General features: G+C 37.7%; 1 long non-coding RNA gene across 1 annotated transcript in view; it reads right to left on the reverse strand.

Annotated features, from left to right (window-relative positions):
• The window catches only part of LOC113626492 (uncharacterized), a 142,181-nt gene extending 123,341 nt beyond the window's left edge, over positions 1–18,840 (reverse strand). Inside the window, exons 1-2 of the long non-coding RNA XR_003435173.1 lie at positions 18,663–18,840; positions 9,678–9,753 (exon numbers count right to left, since the gene is read on the reverse strand). This is a non-coding gene — a long non-coding RNA (uncharacterized LOC113626492). The remainder of the gene's footprint in view (positions 1–9,677; positions 9,754–18,662) is intronic.
• Between the last annotated feature and the right edge of the window lie 2,825 nt (positions 18,841–21,665).

Genomic DNA, 21,665 nt, shown 5'->3' on the forward strand with positions numbered 1-21,665 from the left:
GCACTTCCTTGATTTACAGATGGAAAGAATTCTAATTCTCTATTTTGTAATGCTTGGTATGTGAACCTCTAGCTGGCTCAAATAGTTCTGATGAAATGCAGGACAATGACACCTTGAAAAGTGGTGACAGTGTCTCCACTTGAAAAGTAATTGCTCCTGGCTTCATGCACAGTAACTTCAGGACGGAAAATACATTCAGAATAGCAAATGCCAAGAATGCTTCTAATCCAACTTGAGTCTCTCCTTTATCATTTTAGGGAGGCAGATAGGATAAAAATAATGCTAAAAAGCATTATTTATTACATCAAAATTTAGTGTTTAAGTGTCTATGTTCTCTACTTTTTCTGTCTCTTTGTGTCTGTCTCACTTTCAAACTCTCTTTCTGTCCCTCTTTGTCTCTTGCTACCTTCCCTCCTTCTCTCTACCCCCCCCAACCTACCCCTCAATTTCTCTATTTTTAATGCTTTTCTTCTTTTCTTATACAGGGCTTCCATCCAAAACTATTAACTGAATTCATTTTCAAAAGATTAATTAGTCTTTTAAAATGTAAAGCTCTGGAGATATTTTGTCTTTTTATTGTTTTGAATTTATTTTAATTAACTTTTGATAGGGTGCAAAGAACTGACAAATGGATTGACTTTACTTTTTAATATGTAAAGTTTGATGCATACAAAAGAATATATGTAACATATATGTAAAACATGTAGCATACCACTAACAACCCATGAAACATCTCTCACTTTATTTTAAACTATTCTTAATATTGATGCAGTCACTTGTTTCCCCCTTTCCTACACTTTACCCCTGACTCCTCCTCAACCCCTGAAGTAACTATTATTCTGTATTTTGTTTTTATCATTCCTCACTACGTTCATGATTAGTTTGTCTCCTATGTATACAATAACTACTTCTTTAGTCAAATGTATCTATCTGGATTTATGTTTAGTACTTTTTGACTCATTTAAGACAGACTTCCTTCTCCAAAGTTATGGATATATTCTTCCAAATATTTTAGTTTGCCTTTTAAATTTAAGCCCTCAATCTATCAGGAACATATTTCTGTTGGGGCTATTTTATTAGGTGCATACAAATTTAGAATTTTATATTTTTCTGTTTTAATTTTTGTTATCGTTGCACAAAGACCCTTTCCACCCCTAATCTTGTTTTATGTCTTAAGGTCTTTTTTGATTTATTTTAATATATTAATTATACCAGACTTCTTTTGGTTAGTATTTGCTTTGTATGTTTTCCACATATTTTTACACTCAAATTTTCCATGCCCTTGCCTTTTGGTTATGTCTCTTATAAAAAGCATGTTGGTGGATTTTTAAAAATATAATCTGACCATATTTCAAGGATTGGAAATTATCAATAAAATTTAACCTTCCAGCCAGAACTCTGCATTTTCACAGAAGTATATGTACAGAGGGCACTATCTTATAAAAATATCAGATTGGATTTTATTATGCAATTGATTATTACCATAAAGATGAATTAGCAGCTTTAAGAGAAGTTAATTTTATCTCCAGCCTGATTCTTTTAGAACAACTTATGTGGACACAGTCCTAAGTATACGTTACGTTCCTTGGATCATCTCAACTCTTAGAAGAAAAATCTTTCAAAGAGAAATAAAAATGGCCCTATCAAATATTATAATCAATCACACATTTAACAATATGTCGTATTTCAGACTAATCTAAGCAGGGTGAATACCAAATTATTTAATCACATTTATTCTTGACTGCATTTAGCAATTTAGCCAGGAAAATGCCCAGGTGTAACTAAAGAAATCTTGTGAGATGTCCCCTTCCCCACCACCTCCCCAGGAGAGTATTTTCTCCTATTGGGAAGATTATTCAAGCCACAGTTCTGGTTCTGAAGGTCTGGGCTCATGAAGGAAAGTAAGAGATTTATCCACAGGGGAGCAAAGGCTTCATGCTTGTGGGCTGTAAAAGATGTCTTCTGGTCTTGGTTAGGCTCATCACGTAGGTAGGTGTCACTGGCTATTGGCCGACTTAGGATGGGCTTGGCTGGGTTGCCTTTTATCTACTCTTACATCCTCCAGCAGGCTTGCCTAGACCCTGTTGACACAGACATTACAGAGAGCAAGAGAAGCATGTGCAATATGCAAACACTTTTTTTTAAAATAAATGTATTTATTTACTTTTATTTTTGGTTGCATTGGGTCTTTGTTGCTGCACGCGGGCTTTTTCCTAGTTGCAGCGAGCAGGGGCTACTCTTCATTGCAGTCCGCGGGCTTCTCATTGGGTGGCTTCTCTTGTTGCAGAACACGGGCTGTAGGCACACGGGCTTCAGTAGTTGTGGCACTCAGGCTCAGTAGTTGTGGCTTGCGGGGTCTAGAGTACAGGCTCAGTAGTTGTGGCGCATGGGTTTAGTGGATCCGCGGCATGTGGGATCTTCCCGGAGCAGGGCTCAAACCCGTGTCCCCTGCATTGGCTAGTGGATTCTTAACCACTGTGCCACCAGGGAAGCCCCTGCAAGCACTTTTTGAGCCCCTTCTTGCATGAAGCTTGCTAACATCCTATTGGCCAAATAAGTTATATAATCTAATTGAGTTTAGAGCCAGACAGGAGGAATTAGTGGGGCCATTAATGCAATTAATCTACCACAGAGACCAATTTCCTTCCTGGACTCTGAGAAATATAGGATATGAGCAAAACAAGCCTCTGGAGAGGACTGACAGGGAACCATCGTCCCCAAGGAAAGGTGAGTTTCGTCGGAGGCATGACCTCTCTGAAGGACATCTTGTCCTTCAGCCTGGGCCCTCAGCCCAAAAAGTAATCTCTGCTTACTTTTTGATAGCTTGCTTTTTTGATAGAGCATCTAATTGCCTTGCATCAATTTTTACAAGGAGAAAGAAACAATCAACCACAAAGAAGCAGGGTCCTTTGTCTAACATTGCATTTATGGCAGGCAGGAAGCAAGATGGTAAAGTGACAGTGCCCATAAAGGAAAGGTATATTTCTTCTCAGGGATAGAGAGAGCTTTGGGGGAAAAAGACAAGTCTCTTATAACTGCTGGTGGGGAAGTGTTGATCCTTGATTTGCATAAGCTGTGGGCATCTCCTCTGAATTTTCAAAAACTTGCAAATTGAGAAGGACAGATACATTGAGAGGGAGCATCTAGATTTCTGAGACACAATAACAAAGTACTAAAGAGCCTTGATTTGGGATAATAAAAGGTACTCATGATTTCCATATTTTATATTTTGGAACATCCTTTTAATTGTTTTAGTGTGTGTGTGTGTGTGTGTGTGTGTGTGTGCATGTGTGATAGTCACACTACAGACTTGATACATAATTTTATTGGGGTTGGTTCCACAGTGTAATATTAATGAATGTTTTTGCATTCACTGCTGGAAAACAGGGCAATAAATCTTAGGACATTCAGACCTAATCTGTGTTGCCATATGAGAATGAAAAGCTAGAATTTCTGCACATATTTTAAGCTGCTTCTTTCCTTAATGCCTTGTGTCATGTTCTTAGCAGTTTCTCCCATATAAGTTAGGCTTTCAGTGTGCATGTCGGCTTGGGGGAAATCTTGCTCCTATGTATTAACTGCTGACTCCTTTAATCCTGTTAGAATTTAATTTCCCTTGATTGAAGGCGGTGTTATCACCAGGTGCTGAGTGGCCCTTTCCTATCAGTACATATAAATCCTGTTAGTCCTCCCCAGACTCCACATGTTCCAGAGTCTTCTGAGATCAGACTCTTCTGAAAGAGTGTTTACTCTCAGGCTCATACAATGCAGAGAGTGACAGTCAAACTTCTGGACACAGATGTCTTCTTTATTTGTGTCTGGCTGAGTTGTGGGACTGAGGCCTCTCTGTCGACAGCCTGTGAGAGTCCCAGCAATTTTTAATCGCTTTTGCATTAAACAGCAAGTTCAAGGACTTTTTAAAAAAAGGCTTAAATTAAGTTGAAAGGTGTTCATTGATTAGCAAGATACTGACTCATAAAACTCTGTATGGTTTTCAACTCTTCCACTTTTACTAAACAAAGCATTTCATTTTCATATGTGTGACCTGTTTTAGCTACTTGTCCCAGGAAATTTACTGGGATTTGTAATGAAATCAATTCACGAGGATCCCAGTGTCTTTGGTTCTTGGTGAGACAGTCTTCCTGCTCCCAGCTTTGTCTTTCTGCATCTTATCTGTTGGCCATTTCCTGCTAATTATCTTCCTTCACCAGACCAACAACAACAACAGAAAACGCCAATTCGGTTTACAGTTAATTTTGCTACTTGTTAGCACCTCTATTTTTTTCAAAAGTTTGATTTAAGGAGAAATTATTGGATAAATTGAGGTGTTTGGGCATCTGTGGAGTTCAGGAATTAATTAAAATAAATCCACTGTACTAGCAATCAAGTTTGGTATGTATACTGACAATTTTTTAAAGCTCTAATTTAACTATTTCACTAACATTGAAATAGATTACATAAAATGTAGTCTAAGTGCTCTGTAGCATGCTGTAATTTAAAGATAATTCATTGAAAGCACTTGTCCTCAAGCAAATGAGAGTTTACCGTCAGATTTTTTTTCAAGGATCTCAAATTCAAAAGCACCTTTACAAAAGAATTGGGCCAAGTGGCAGTGTGCAGATCCCAGGCCCCAGCTGAAAGAGGGAAACCAGCTGTATTAAGCACAGCCATTGTTTCTATGTAGGAATGCTAGTCTACCGATGTCAGGATTCAGGATTTCTGGTTTTTCAAGAGGAACTAGAATTTTGGATTTTTATGCACTATCTCATTATTTATAAAATTTAACCTTCATACTAGCTTTATAAATGATTAATCCACTACCTTTACTGTATATTTACCTTTCCAGTGAGATTTATTCTTTCACATGTGTCCTTGTTACTAATTAGTACCCTTTCTTTTCAGCTTAAAGAATGTCCTTTAACATAACTTATAAGGCTGGTTTAGTGGTAATAAGCTCCTTTAGCTTTTGCTTGTCTGGAGAACTCTTTATCTCTCCCTTTCACTTCTGAATGATACCTTGCTGGGTAGAATATACTTGGTTGGACGGTTTTTCTTTCAGCACTTTGAATTTCCCTTCTGGTCTGCAAAGTTACTCTTGCAAAAACCTGCTGCTAGTCTTATGGGGGTTTCCCTGCATTTAAATTGTTTTCCTCTTGTTGCTTTTAATACTCTCTCTTGTCTTTAACCTTTGACATTTTAACTATAATGTGTCTTGGTGTAGTTCTCTTTTGGTTTCCCTTATTAGAAATTCTTTGGGCTTCCTGGATCTGGCTGTCTGTTTCCTTCCCCAGGTTAGGAGACTTTTCAGCCATTATTTCCTCAAATAAGTTTTCTTCCCCTTTCTTTCTCTTTTCTCCTTCTAGTAGCTCTATGATGCAAATGTTACTCTATTGGATATTGTCCCATAAGTCCCTTAAGCTATCTTTACTTTTTTCATTTTTTAAAATGTTTGCTGTTTTGATGGGTTGACTTCAAATATCTTCGAGGTGACTGATACTTCCTTCTGCTTCGTCTAGTGTGCTGTTGAGACCTCCTAGTGTATTTTTCAGTTCAATTGTTGTATTCTTCAGCTCTGTGACTTCTACTTGGTACTTTCTTATATTTCCCATCATTTTCTTGAAATTCTCATCATTTTCATTCATTCTTCTCCCTAGTTCAATGAGCATCTTTATCACTAAGACTTTGAGCTCTTTATCAGGTAAATTACTTATCTCCATTTCATTAATTTTTTTTAATGAGGTTTTATCTTTCATCTGGTCCATATTTATCTTTCTTCATTTTGCTCAAATTTCTGTGTGTTTTTATACAGTAGATGAAATAATCACCTCTCTCAGTCTTGAAGGAGTGGCAACATGTAGGAAATGAAACTTGTCTCTCAACCCTGCCTCAGCTCCTGGTTGTCTCTCAGACCTCTGTGCTCATCCGAGCAGCTTATTGTATCTTTAATAGCTCCCAGTAGTTGAGGATGTGGCATGACCTGTCAGTGTCCCAAGGGGAGGATCTCAGCACCTAGATGTAAGCTGACTGGAAGCCAGACCTTCAGGCATCAGCTTTTAAAAGTATATGATAAATACAATAATAAAAGTATGAAAAAAAAAACTTCCAGACAAACAAAGGTCCAGGACCAGACCACTTCACTGGTGAATTTTAGCAAACATTCAAAAAAGAATATAAAATTAAAATAAAAAGACATTTTGAAGTTACAGACCATGTTTAACCTTCTGTTACACCCTTTTGCAAAGAACAGTTGCAGATCCAATGATCATTGACAACTGGCAGGGCATTTCTTATTGTCTCCTGCAAGATTGATTGTTGAGTCCTCAGTGAGCTATAGCCTAAACACCATAATCCACATATTATACAAGAGCTGCTTCTCATTACTTGACCAGTAAGAGAGAATTACAGAGATAGTGGGCAGAACAAAGTAGAGATGAGGAAATATAAGCCCTGGGAAAGGGAGACCCTTGGATCCCAATAGTTTTCTAGTTCTTGGATTATTTTCCACTGAAGCTAGGGTGTATTTCCTGCACTAAGGTTTTATTATTTCTCCATGTCCTTTAATAACTTGCCCCTTTTAAAATATATAACAAATATATGGGGCAAAATACATATAAGAAAAATGTTAACCAAAAGAAATCTGGTATAGGGCTTCCCTGGTGGCGCAGTGGTTGAGAGTCCACCTGCCAATGCAGGGGATACGGATTCGTGCCCTGGTCCAGGAAGACCCCACATGCCGCGGAGCAGTTGGGCCCGTGAGCCATGGCCGCTGAGCCTGCGCATCCGGAGCCTGTGCTCCACAACGGGAGAGGCCACAACAGTGAGAGGCCCGTGTACCACAAAAAAATAAATAAATAAAAAGAAGTCTGGTATAATTATATTAAAATGAGTCCAAAAAATCTTTAAGACAAAAATGAAAATTACAAACAGTCTTTGAATAATGATTTAAAAATGTAACACAGAAAAATAAAAAGTTCTAAACGCTAAAGTCTAAATTAAAATATGGAGCTGGAGTCTTTCTGTGGTCCAGATGACAATGAATCACATATCTGTTAGCTAATAAGGAAAAGAAGGAGATTTAAGAAGGAAAAGAAGGAGGCTGACTTTGGTCCCCATTTAGTTGTGCACATTTGTTATGATGTGATATACTGTAGTTTTATATGTTCCAGGTCACATTGAGTTATGGATTATATTCTCTGAAAGAGTCAAAACTTTATAAAACTCATAAAACTTTGTAAGGAATGGGATGGTACCAGGTACCTAATAATATGGCTTCAGAATATATAAGCAAAATTTGACAGAAATAAAAGAGAATAATTGAGACTAACACATCATAATAAGATTTTCATACAACTCTCAGTATCTGATAGAACAAGTAGACAAAAACTAGTAAGACTCTAGAAAATATAAACAATTGGGTTAATACATCTGACCTGATTGTCATGTTTAGAATACTATACCCAACATCTTTAGTATTATTTCAAGTGCACACAAAACATGTACCAAAATGAATCACATGTTTAGCTGTAAAACAAATCTAAACAAATTTCATGGGATTGGAATCACACTTAGTTTGTTCTCCGAACAGAGTAGAATTCAATTGGAACTCAATAACAAAATCAATCAAACAAACAAGCAAATAAATAATATTAGGAGACCCCTTTACTAGTGGAAATTAAATACTGACTCCTAAGTTATAAATGGGTAAATAAAAAACAAAGTATGTTAAAATGAATGAAAATAAAAATAAGACAAATCAAAACTTGTGGAACACTGCTCAAACTATGATTCAATGAGACTTTACAGCCATATATACACAGAAGAGAAGAAAAACCGAAAATCCATTATCTAAACATCTATGCCAAGAAGTTAGAAAAGAATAGCAAATTAAACTTGGAAAGAAAAGTAGAAAGGAATAAAGATTAAGGAAGAAATTAAAGAAATGAAAAGTAAATATAAAATAGAAAGAATCAACCAAGCCAAAATCTGCTTTTTTAGAAAGAAAATGGAATTGATGAACCCCTGGCAAAACAGATCAGGAAACTAAGAAAGGAGCACAAAGTACCAATATGCAGAATGAAGATCAAGCACCACTATAAGTAAAAGATAATAGAAGAATATTATGAAGAACATTGTGGCAAAATTTGTTTTGTTTTGTTTTTTCTCTTCTGTTTTTTCTTTTTCATTGAGGTGACTTTGCTTTATAACATTATGTGTTTTGTGGGTACAACATTAAATTTGACTTCTGTATACACTACAGAGTTCTCACCACCAAAAATTTAGTTTCCATCCCTCACCATTAAGTTGATCCCTTTTATCCATTTCACCATATTCCCAACCTCTTCCCATCTGGAAACCACCACTTTGTTCTCTGTATCTACGTGGGTTTTTCTTAATGTTTTAATTTTTTTATATAATTTTTAAAGGTTACTTTCCATTTACAGTTATTACAAAATATTGGCTAAATTTCCTGTGTTGTACAATATGTCCTTGAGCCTATCTTATACCCAGTAATTTGTACTTCCCACTTCCCCGGCCCTGTATTGCCCCTCCTCCCTCCCCACTGGTAACCAATAGTTTGTTCTCTATATCTGTGAGTCTGCTTCATTTTTGTTATATTCACTAGTTTGTTGTGTTTTTTAGATTCCACTTATAAGTGATATCACACAGTATTTGTCTTTCTCTGTCTATATCACTTAGCATAATGCCCTCCAAGTCCATCCATGTTGCTGCAGATGTGTGGCAAAATTTTTTAAAAATTTAAACACAATGGATAAACTCTTGGAAAAATACATCTTACCAACTCTGAGTCCAATAGTTTTTTTGTTTTTTGGTTTTATTTTGCAGTGCGTGGGCCTCTCACTGCTGTGGTCTCTCCTGTTGCGGAGCACAGGCTCTGGACGCACAGGCTCAGCAGCCATGGCTCACGGGCCTAGCCGCTCTGCAGCATGTGGGATCTTTCCGGACCAGGGCACAAACCCATGTCCCCTGAATCGGCAGGCGGACTCTCAACCACTGCGCCACCAGGGAAGCCCCAACAGTTCTTTTTTTAAATTTTAATGTGTAATTAATAATTTTTCCACCAAAAAATCCCCAAAAAACAAAGACAACTTTGGACTCCAAATTACATTACCTGTGATTTCCACCAAATAATTAAGGAAGAAATAAGACCATTATTACATAAATTATTCCAGATAATAGAGAGGGAAATCACATGGCTTCTTTTTTTTTTTTTTCCTGGTACGCAGGCCTCTCACTGCTGTGGCCTCTCCCGTTGCGGAGCACAGGCTCCGGACATGCAGGCTCAGCGGCCATAGCTCATGGGCCTAGCCGCTCCGCAGCATATGGGATCTTCCCGGACCGGGGCACAAACCCATGTCCCCTGCATCGGCAGGTGGACTCTCAACCACTGCACCACCAGGGAAGCCCACATAGCTTCTTTTAATAATATATCATGGCAAGGTGGAAGTTGTTCCAAGAATGTGCAGATGGTACACATTCAAAGTTCAATCAATATCATTCACCACATGGAGGGAATAAAAGATAAAGCATTCGATAAAACTCAATATTCACAATAAAAAAATCATTGGCAACTAGGGATAGAAGTGAAGTCTTTTAATCTGATAAAGGGAGTGTAAACAAGCTGTTTTCCTATGATATTGGGAAGGGGATACAGATACCTGCTGTAGGGGAGGAGGATTCGCCACCCCCAAATAGGTCTCTCTGGCAAATTCATTATCTTAAGCTGGTTATTTCCTAGGAAACAGAAGACATGGGAAAAACTCTGAAAACTGAGTAGAAGTTATTCTTTTGTAAGAAACAATTGCATTTATAAGGGAAATCTCCATTTGTAAGGATGTCTCCCTGGATGTACCAGGGAGAGGAAGATCATCCTCAAAATCTCTAGATGGAGAAGACAAAGACTTAAATCTGCATAACGACCTTACCCCTGTTTACTATGCTCTTCCTGGTCACCATCCAGAACTGACTGTCCCCACCCTCAACACCCTCTTTTGTCTTTAGCTGAGGGTGGTATTTAAAGTGAGGGCTTCATAAACAGTGTCCTACTGTATAGCACAGAGAACTATATTCAATATCCTATGATAAACCATAATGAAAAAGAATATTTAAAAAAAAGAATGTATACATATATATAATTGAATCACTCTGCTGTACAGCAGTAATTAACACAACACTGTAAATCAACTATACTTCAATAAAAAATAATAAATAAACTGAGGGCTTCAGCCATTTTCACCTGAAGTGAGTTACTCAGTTCTCCTGGGTCTCTCCCGTGTATACATGTTATTAAAATTTTATTTGATTTTTTTCTGTTAATCTGTCTCATGCCAATTTAATTCTTAGATCAGCCAGAAGAACCTAGGAGGGTAGAGAAAAGTTTCTTTCTCTCCGACGCTACTATGCTATTATAACTTCTAATCATTATTGTAGTGGAGGCCTAGCCACTGCAGTAAAGAAAGAATAATAAATAAAAGGTGAAATAATATGACATGAAGGAATAAAGTTGTCATTATTTGTAAATGAAATGATTGTGTATGTAGAAAATCCAAAATAAAGACTATTTGTATTAAAAATAAAAAGGTCACTGTATACAAGATTAATTTAGAGGATCATTTAAATCCTATTTTCCAACAAGAAACAATTAGAAAGCAATTTTAATTGATAACTCTTTTTTTTTTTTTTTTTTCAGTACGCAGGCCTCTCACTGTTGTGGCCTCTCCCATTGTGGAGCACAGGCTCTGGACGCGCAGGCTCAGCGGCCATGGCTCACGGGCCCAGCTGCTCCGCGGCATGTGGGATCTTCCCGGACCGGGGCACAAACCCGTGTCCCCTGCGTCGGCAGGCGGACTCTCAACCACTGCGCCACCAGGGAAGCCCTAATTGATATCTTTGACTTAGACATTGAAGATTCCATATAATTCCTGCTATATTAGCTTCCTCTCTGTGATGGAGGAGATCATGAGATTGATGCTGTGAGTGCTGTTCATATTCCTTGATGTATTTAAGGTTTTATTCACTTAGCATATACTTTTTGTGTTGTTGAAAAGCACAGATATTTTTACTGAAGTGCTAATAAATGTTGAAATTTAATCAGTTAAAAAAAGGATACCCCTTTTAATAGCATTTAAAAAATCAAACACCTATTAAAAATTTAATGAAGGGTTTTTAAAACCTCTACAGAAAACAACAACAACTAAAGAAACCAAAGAAATCCTTCAAAAATGGAAAGATTGACTATTTCCTTAAACTGAAAATTTCAACATATTTAAGATGTTAATACTCCTCAAATTAATCTATAGGTCCAATGAAATTAATCTAAAGATCTCTTTAAAAGCTGTGATATTTTTAGGGGAAATTAACAAGCTAATACTAAAATTTACATATGAATAGGGACTAGAGAGCCCAACAGTCTGGAAGATCAGACTCCTGGATATGATGACTTGTACTACCTATTATCACGATAAAACCTCGGTAAATAAATCAAAGTGGGATTGTCTGAGGGACGGATGAATAGATCAGTGTAACAGAATTTAGAGTCCAAAACCAGACCCGTTCATGATAGTTGATTGATGACAAAAATGGCACAGTAGAATCACAGCTAAAGGATAGTTTTTCAATTAGTGGTTCTGAGTCAGTTGAACATCTATATAGAAAAATGCAAATTTTCCCCTATTATCATCTACAGAAAATCAATTCCAGGCTGATCATGATGGTAGAACAAAATATAAATGGTAACTAATAAAGCTTCTGGGATGTAATATAGGAAAATGCCTTCATGTGGCTGGGCTGGGAGAAGACATTGTAAGCTTTTAGCACTAACTATGAAAAAAGAGATGAGTAAATAGGACTTAATTATCACTAACCACAAAGAAATAGATGGATGAAATGGGAATTAATTAAAATTAGAAACTTCTGTTCATCAAAACATATAACTAAGAGAATAAAAAGGCAAGTCAGAGGATGGGTAAAGATTTTTGCAAAATAAATAACTTGTATCCACAAAGCACTTACATTTAGAAAACATAAACATTCTTACAAATCAATTTAACAAATAAACAAATAATACAATGGAAAAATGGACAAAATTTCTGCATGGTTATTTCACAAAAAGAGATTATGCAAAGGGCCAATAAACATATGAAGAAATGCACAACTTCACTAGTCAGTGTAGAAATACAAATTAAAACCACACCAAAATATTTTTTATTACACACCAGATTGCCTAAAATTATCCAGAATAACAATACCAAGTGTTGGTACATATATGGAGCAACTGGGTCTTTCACACATTGCTGGTAGAAATGTAAGATCATACAACCACTTTGGAAAACTGTTTGACAATTTCTTATAAAATTCAACCTATATTTACCATATAACCCAGCAATCATACTCCTAGAACTCAACAGAAATGAAGACGTGTATGCAACAAAAGATATGTTAAAAAATGGTTATAGCAGCATTATGTCATTATCCCGAATTTGAAGTGAGCCAAATGCCTATTGACATTAAAATGAATAAATAATTTGAGTTATATCCATATAAGCAAGCACTGCCTATGAATGAAGACAAATGACCTATCATTTCTTGCAACAAATTGGATGAATCAGATAAACATAAATTTGAAGAAAAGAAACTACTCACAAACGAGAACATGCTGTATTCTCTCTTTATATAAAGGTTGAAAACACAGATATCCCTTTATGAGAGACTGAAGGCATAGTTACTCTACTGAAGGGTCAAAAAGTAGCTTATGGGATGTGGGATTGCTCTATTTTGGGGCCTGGGTATGTTTATTTTGTGATAATTCATTGACTCATACGATTTATTCACTTAGTGGATGGCATACTTCAAAAAGTGTTCAAAAATGTATCTGTATAAATAAAATTATACACAGAATTGAGCCTAAAACTTTAAAATTGTGCTATTACAAGTTTTAAGCTAAGATTTTTAAAATAATGAGGAATATTCAATCTCATTATTACTAGAAATATTTTAATGTGTTCATTATTCATAACTAAAACAAATAATATATAATGATAGCAGCAATACATAATAAAACAGCATAGCAAATATAAAATAATGGTTTAAATATTTATATCATCTTTTTTCAGTTTTTACATTTCTAGTTTGTTTGAGCTTTATAATGTACAATCTATCTTACTGTAGCAGGTCATATATTTAATTTATAAATATGTAAGTATACTTATAGTATACACATGTAAGTATAGGTACATGATAACAAATTTTTTACTTCTAGGATTGCATAATTAATGACACATGGACACCAGTGATTTAACTGATTAACAATGACACCCAGAGTGATAAGCTAACAGCCAGCTGAGAATAAGGACATCCTTGCAGGTTTATCACCTTGAGGAGTTTGCAGGAGAGCAGTTTAAGAATATTTGTAAGAAACCAATCATCTTAAATTAAAATCTTATTCATTTACTCAACTAGTAAGTGTTCTATTGGTTTCAGAGGTAATATCATGTTATTGAAAGGATCCGTAAAGTCAATAAGACTCAAATTTATCTACTGATTGTCTGACCTCTTTTGAGTTTTTCTTCTCCTTATATCTTGATATAAGAAAATATGACATGACCATCCCTAATTATTAATATTGAGAAAAGTAAATTAAACATTATACCTGAAAGTTCGTAGCACATGGCTGGCAAATAACAGTTGATCAATAAATGGTAATTCTTTTGTCCAGCCTTTCCCTTGTTATTCTGAATTATTGTCACCCAGGTTGCTAGGGGATGTTTGCATGAACTCTGCCAAGGGTGGGTATGGAAGTATAATTCTCAACATCCAGAACATGCAAGGAATTTCCCCATCATCACCCCCTCCAAATATAAATAACATTCCCTGGCTATTTACATACAAGAGCACACATTAACTTGGACACTTTTAATATAAGTACCAATTTTTGGATTCTTATACTCGGGTTAATTCAGAGACACAGATTTACACTATGCAATATATTTTCAAATTTCCTCCTATTTACAGTAGTGTCCATGAGATCTGTGACTGAAATTGCTGTTTCCCAACTACTGTTGACATTTTGGATATGGAAAATATTGGGATACTCTACTGCCAACTTGCATCACTTTTTCTTCAATAATGACATATAAACCTAAAAAATCACATCATGGTGATAGTTGAACAAAGGACCCCATTGTCTTGTGCTTTACATCCACTTCCTGCCCATTTCCTGTCTGCTGAATTTAATCTGCCTGTAAACTCCACGCCTTGAAGAAGCCAATACATCTTGCCAAATTATTCGCCAGCGTCAATTCTCTATTCAAATTGCCTTTTCATCCTTCTTAAATTTTACAAAAGGAGTTTGGCTTCTTTCTGTTTCAATTTCCCCCTCGCTTTACCATTCAATTCTTGCATTTGACAGCCCTGGAGTAGGTCTGGATTAATACCAATACGAGATGCCCGTGTTCTCTGAGCCTACTGTTCTCAACTGTGAAATTCCATGTTTTTTTTCAAAAAGGAAATAGAACATGTATAGCTGATCCAATGACATATAACAAATTACATAGATAAATGAAAAATTAAGCTACCTTATTTCAAATAATAAGCCACCTTTCTCTGGTAATAGTAATACTTTGATGTATTCAACATATTTTAGTTGAAGTGAGCCAAAGGTGAAATTTGCCTGGCATAGGAAGTCATCCCTCCATCCCCAAATAGCAATATTTCTTAGACTTACTTTATGAATCATAACTCAATGGCTTATGAGGAAGGCCATGAGGATTATCATGGCCTGAGCCCATCCACCTGCTGGGATGTTGGTGGGAAGAGACTACACTCTCCCTTAGCCTCAAAAGGCTCCCTGGCTGCTTCTGGAAGCTTTCCGTGGCATTGTGTGATGGGCACTCAGAGCCTTTATGTTCCTGCTCCCTGCCTTCCTCATGTACCATCTAGCAATTTTCTCTTTGCCCAAAATTTCTCTTAGAATAACCCTATGCTCTAATATCAGCCCCCTCTGCTGGTTGAGGCTACCCCTGGAAGTCTGAGAAACAGTCACCCCCATATCTCTTTGTCCAAGTGTGTACATCGGCCCTATTCTTTTTTTTTGGCGGTATGCGGGCCTCTCACTGTTGTGGCCTCTCTCGTTGCAGAGCACAGGCTCCGGACGCGCAGGCTCAGCGGCCATGGCTCACGGGCCCAGCCGCTCTGCGGCACGTGGGATCTTCCCGGACCCGGGCATGAACTCGTGTCCCCTGCATTGGCAGGCGGACTCTCAACCACTGTGCCACCAGGGAAGTCCTGGCCCTATTCTGATTCCTTGGAACATACCAGAGGCCAAGCTTAACTTTTAACAAGGTGTCCCTTAAGTTTGTGCATGACCACAGATGAACTGATGGCAGCAACACAAGCGTAGCTCCATCTAAAATCTCAATGTGGCTGGCCACAGGCTTCTTACTGTCTACACTTACCAAGCCCATTTCAGCCTTCTCTAAGTTCTAGAGTCACAGCCAAACAAACTAATTTTGATTTTTAGAGAGAGGACGGTTCTCTTACATCCTTCTTTAAAATCTGCATAATGGGCTGAATGGTGATCCCCAAAAAAGAGAGGTCTGTGTCCTAATTCCCTAGAACCTAGTTATATGGCAGAAGATGTGATTATACTAAAGCTCTTGAGAGGGTTAGCTTATGCTTCATTATCTGGGTGGACCCTAAATGTAATCACATGTATCTCCATAAGAGAGAGTTTTGAGACAGACACACAGAGGAGAAAACACACAAAAGAGGAGGCAATGTGACCCCAGAGGCAGAGATTGGAGTGATGTGGCCTCAAACCAAGGAATGCCAACAACACTAGAAACTAGAAGAGACAAGGAATAGAATCTCTCCTAGAACCCCTGAAGGGAGACGGCCCAGCCAACATCTTGATCTCATACCTCTGGCCTCCAGAACTGTGACAGAATACATTTCTGTAGTTTTAAGCCACCAAGGTTATGGTCATTTGTTATAGCAGTCCTAGGAAATAAACACAATCTACCTTGCTAAGTTTTCATTCTTTCCCCAAGATTCACCCCTCTATTTCAGGGGCAGAGTTCAACAAACTCTAGAAATAGGCTGGTTAACTTCTTATAAACTGAAATTATTTAACTGGACCTTGAATTGGTGTGGTCAGGGCCCAGACTGTCAGAGTCTTTCAAAATAGTAAAATGTTAGATATTGTTTCCTTTAGTTAGAAAACAATAAAATAAGGTTCTGTGCAGGCAGTTATAGGAGTTTCTCTGCCTCAGCCATGTGCAAAACCCATGTGCTGGGCCACCACTACATGTCTGGCACCTGCAGAGAAGCCAAAGGCCAACTTCTGTGAGAGAACAGAAGGCCTGGGATCTTCCTAAAGCCTCGTCTGCCCCTTCATCCCTCAAAGAGCCAGGGGTTGGTATTGTTCTAAATGAAACTCAGCTCTCCTCCCATTCTCTCCATGATTCCATGCTCCCCAATATCACTTAAACTGACCAACATTTATGTCAGAGGAAGAGAAGATCAGAGAAATAAATGTTACTCAAAACAAAATGATCCACTTGCATGTAGAAAAGAAAAAATTTACACAAAGCAAAAACAAAAGACCCAGGTGTGCATTAACCTTTCATGAACTTATGATTAAAAGAGAATGAAATGTTACTTCTTACAGATTTTATACACAGTGGAAAGGGAGAGTAAAAGGCTTTACATGGGTGATTGATTACCAGGAAAATTGATTAAGAAAATGTCAATTCCCTCCCAGAAAAACCCAACCCCAGTGGCTCTGACAAGAGACTCAGAAAATAGCTCACCTTTTGTATATTTCCTCAAGTCTTGGTTTCCCAGCCCTATTTGTTGCCCTTTATTGAATATCACTGGTGTTAGCACCTAAACAGAATTTCCAAACTCACCCCCTCCAGGTCTAAGATTTCATACTTTGCAAATCTGAATTGGAAGCATCAGGGTGTACTAGAAAGGGTGAGGCAGATACAAGTTCAAGTTTAGATTTAGCCACTTCTTAGACAGGAGAGCTTAGGAAAGTTATTGGTTATTCACCTTTTCTAATACACATTTGTTTAATCTACTAAGACAGGAAACTGACATATCACAGAATTGCTGTAAGAAATCAATACAAAGAAAGATATTTGTGAGGCCACTTTCCTTCCATGTAAGTGCCTACATCACGGTATGAACATTATACCCTGCATTGTACCATCCATGAACAATAAGTATTATTAGGGCATAGTAATTACAGGTGATTCTTCTTATAGACCAGGGCTACAGTAACTATTTCAAGCTTTGTAGGCCATGTGGTCTCTGACACAACCACACAACATGGCTCTTGTAGCGTGAAAGCAGACTAAATGAATGAAGTGTAGCTGTGTTACAATAAAACTTTATTTAAAAAGTAAGTTGTGTCTCAGTGCCTTTGGGCCACCATAACAAAATATCACAGACTGAATAGCTTATAAACAACAGACATTTATTTCTCACAGTTTTGGAGGCTGGAAGACTGAGATCAAGGTGCCAGCATGGTCGCATTTTGGTTAGAGCCCCCTTCCTGGTTCCCAGCTGGTACCTTCTCACTATGTCCTCACACAGTGGAAGGGACAAGGGATCTCTCTGGAGCTTTGTTTATATGAGCACTAATCTCATTCCTGAGGGCTCTGCCCAGATGATCTCATTGCCTCCCAAAGATACCATATCTTAATACATTACCTTTGAGGGTTAGGGTTCAACGTAAGAATTTAGGGGGGACACAAACAAGTGACATCCTACATTTGGTTTGTGGGGCATAGTTTGCTGGCCTTTTGTATAGACTTCCTCTGATCATAGCAATAGGGAATATTTAGTTGGAAAATATAACTGTCCCATATGGGGTCAACCTAAAACATTAAGCAATAATTCCTGAATCCCAAGTTCTCATTAATGATTCCCTACAAGGATGAATTTACTCATAATTTAAGCTATTGTATACTTACTGGTACTACTTAAAGATAACAAGTTAGGATTTTATCATTTAATACATGCTTTGTTCATTCTTCCATTTGTTACTAAAACTGCCTTTTTCAACTTTCAAAGCATCTTGCTTGATTTTAGTACCCTTACTAATCATAAACATAATACCTGTTTGACATTATCTTTCTAAATGACAGCCTTTTTAAAAACATAAAATGTGATAGGTACCTTGTGAACATTCAAATACCTTTCCAGGGCAGGTAGTCCTGGAAAAAACACCCTAGTTTTTTGAACTCACCCCGTTTTAAAAAAATTTTTTTTGAGAATAACAGGCATATAGTAAATTCAATGATCTTAAGTCTAAATTGATTTATACATATGCATACACCTTTGCAACCACCATCCCCAGAACAAGATCTACAATATTTCCAGCCCTCCTGACAGACGTGTCCCCTGTGCCTTCCCAGTTAGTACCACCTAAAGGGTAACCATTATTCTTTTAAAGGTTTTTAATACTTCAAGCAAATCCTATTACCAAATGCTTTCTTGCCTTTTTATTTTCTAAAAGTAGTAGATAAATTGATCAGGCATAGTTTTCTCTAATTAAAAAAAATCTGTCTCACCCCAAATGTTCTGTTCAATTAAACATTTGATGAAGCAGCCTTTTTGCAGAAAACCCACCAGCTTACCAGGTATGCAAACGAGGTTCATTCTCTGTTATTGCCAGGGTCATTCTCCTTGGAAAGGCTTCTCATGGATGGAAGACATGTTGTCAGGACCCCAGTTCATAATCCAGCACGTACCATCAGCCCAGTGATTTCACATTTCTGTCAAGAGTATTCCAGTTTTGCCCTTGAACTACTGTGGCTTCTTAACAGATATGTTTCTGAGCAATTTATGCAAATTGAATTTGATGTCTTCTCAAAATGAAGTATTTATAACAAAACCTGAATGTAAAAATGTTTAAAGCAAAGAAACTGCAGCTGGAAGGCAGGAATTTAATGGCAAATTTTTATGAAACATGAGAAAAATTTAAAGGAACTCTTTAACTGTCAGTATCCTCATATATCCAATTTATTTTTAAGCAAACTGTACCTATAGGGTGGATGGTAAAAAAATCATGTTCAGAATCCTTACACACCACTTTAAAAGGGCACTAGTTTGTGTTAGGAAAAGCACTTAAAATTTTATTCAAGGTGGTGAAACTTAACCCCTATACTAAAGATTTAGAATTTAACCAAAATAGTGTGGATATGCTACACTAATTACCTGGACAGAGGTATTTAATGATGGCTAAAGTTGATTGGAATCTAGCAATGTATGTATCTATTTATAAATATACTAATTCACTTGGCTATAGATGCTTAACGAACCACCCCAAAATATAGTGGCTTAAAATAGATATCGTCAATTAGCTCACAATTCTCTGGATCAACTGTGTATTTCTGCTGATTTGGCAGGGATTGGCCGATCATAGTTGGGCTTACCCATGTTCCTATAGTCAGTTGGAGTCTATCTGAGGACTCCCTGGTCTAGGAAGTCTCAGCCTCATGGTTGATTTCTGCTTCACATGGTCTCTTACCTTCCAGCAAGCCAATCTAGGCCTCTCTCTCATGCAGCTCTCCTAGAGAGAGCAGAATTATGCAAGGTCTCTCGAAGCTTAGGTGCAGAACTTGCTTCACTGTCACTTTTACCACATTCTATTGTCCAAACAAATAAGAAATCTGACTCTGATTCAATACGTGGGGATATAGACTCTTCCTGATGGAAGGAACTGTAAAGTCATATTGTAAAGGAGTGGAAGGGTAAAGGATTGTGGGTATTTTTTTCAATGATTCTCCCAAACATGTATATATGCATGGATATATGTGTATGCTGAAATATTTATATAAGTATATTAAATAATAAAAGTTTTCCACAAATGGTGCCATTATATATTGACTATGTATAATCATTTTCTCCAAAGATAAGTTTTCAAACACACATTTAAGTTTCACTGTTTCACATGTTGAGGCCACATTCCCAAAACTGACCTGCCTGAAAGGAAATTAAAACTAAATGATTTGGACTTCCATTTCTGGCCAAGCTGGAGTAATCAGGGCCAGATTTATGCTACCACCTGAAACCACCAGAAAACAGACAAAATATATGAAACATATGTCAAGAAACTGAGTATTAGGCAATAAATGAACAGGGATCCTCAAAAGACAGGAAACAAACATGGCCAGACCTACAATTTTCCCAGCTAACTACCTGGAGAGTTTCCACTCCATGGTGCATGGAAGGGGTACACAGGATGAGACCAGTAGGCTCTGTGCTGTGAAAACAGAGAAGACAGTCTTGGGAGACCAATGCAATCAAAGTTCATTGGACACAGAACCAGAGAGAAGAGAACTGAATATAGAAAGAACTCAAGAAATAAGCAGAAGGTTCCACTTGGGTTTTTAGCTGAGTACTGATCAGTGCATATGTGTGAGGAAACATCTAGAGATGAAAGCTACAATGTCTCAGAAAATTACACTGATGTGTTAGGTAGTTAGTCAGACATTAGCAGCAAGGAGGCCACAGTGGCAAAAGACAAGAGGGGAGTAGTCAAGTTACACCCACTCGTCTGGGGACCCTTCCCTGACCCCACCCAGAATGGGCAAAACTATGGTCATGTGGTGGGCAATTTATCCTGATAAAGAGGGAACACAGTAACACTAGGGAACTTCCCTGGGCTGAGCATGCCCAGACCAGACAGGTGTATAACCTATAGTAAACCCAAACTCATTATACCATCACTATAATAAAATATGCATATGGTTTGGCAAACCGCCCCCCCCCGCCGCCGCTGACCCCGGGCTGTTCTTAGCGAATCAAGGGTAAGGGCATGCGCAATAATGAACTTGTTACATAGATGGGGACTGTCAATCAAATAATGATACCCCTGTCACTCACTCATGATTGCGCCCCGCCTTCTCCCAGAACTCTCCTTATAAACACCTTTAAGCCTGTACAGGAGAGTTGGTTTCACTTAGTAGAAACAGCCCACTTTCCCTCTGAGAGTGTAACTATACTTTAATAAAACTTTGCTTTGCACTTAAGCCCAAAGTGGTAGCCTGCAATTCTTTGCTTGCTCTCACAAGGACCGAGATTGCTGGTCCGGCATTGACCTCCTCTGTTGGAGCTATTCTGACACAACACACACCAACCTGGTAACAGATGGAATTAATGGCAGATTAAATATGCAGAAAAAAATTAGTAAACTTAAACACATAGACATAGAAGTGATGTAAAATGCAACAGAATAAAAAGAGAACAATAGGGACTTCCCTGGTGGTGAGTGGTTAAGAATCTACTTGCCAACACAGGGGACATGGGTGCGAGCCCTGCTCGGGGAAGATCCCACATGCCATGGAGCAACTAAGCCCGTGCGCCACAACTACTGAGTCTGCGAGCCACAACTACTGAGCCCTCACACCTAGAGCCCATGCTCCGCAACAAGAGAAGCCACCACAATGAGAAGCCCACACACTGCAACAAGGAGTAGGCCCCACTCACAGCAACTAGAGAAAACCCATGCACAACAACGAAGACCCAACACAGCCAAAAATAAATAAATTAATTAATTATTTTTTTTAAAAAAGAGAGAACAACAGCAACAAAGCAGAACATCAATGGGCCATGGGACATCTTCAAATGGCCTAATA

The sequence above is a fragment of the Aethalodelphis obliquidens genome, unplaced genomic scaffold (assembly GCF_003676395.1).
Source record: "Aethalodelphis obliquidens isolate GAN/ISIS:26980383/991018 unplaced genomic scaffold, ASM367639v1 scaffold18, whole genome shotgun sequence".
NCBI classification, from domain to species: Eukaryota; Metazoa; Chordata; class Mammalia; order Artiodactyla; family Delphinidae; genus Aethalodelphis; species Aethalodelphis obliquidens.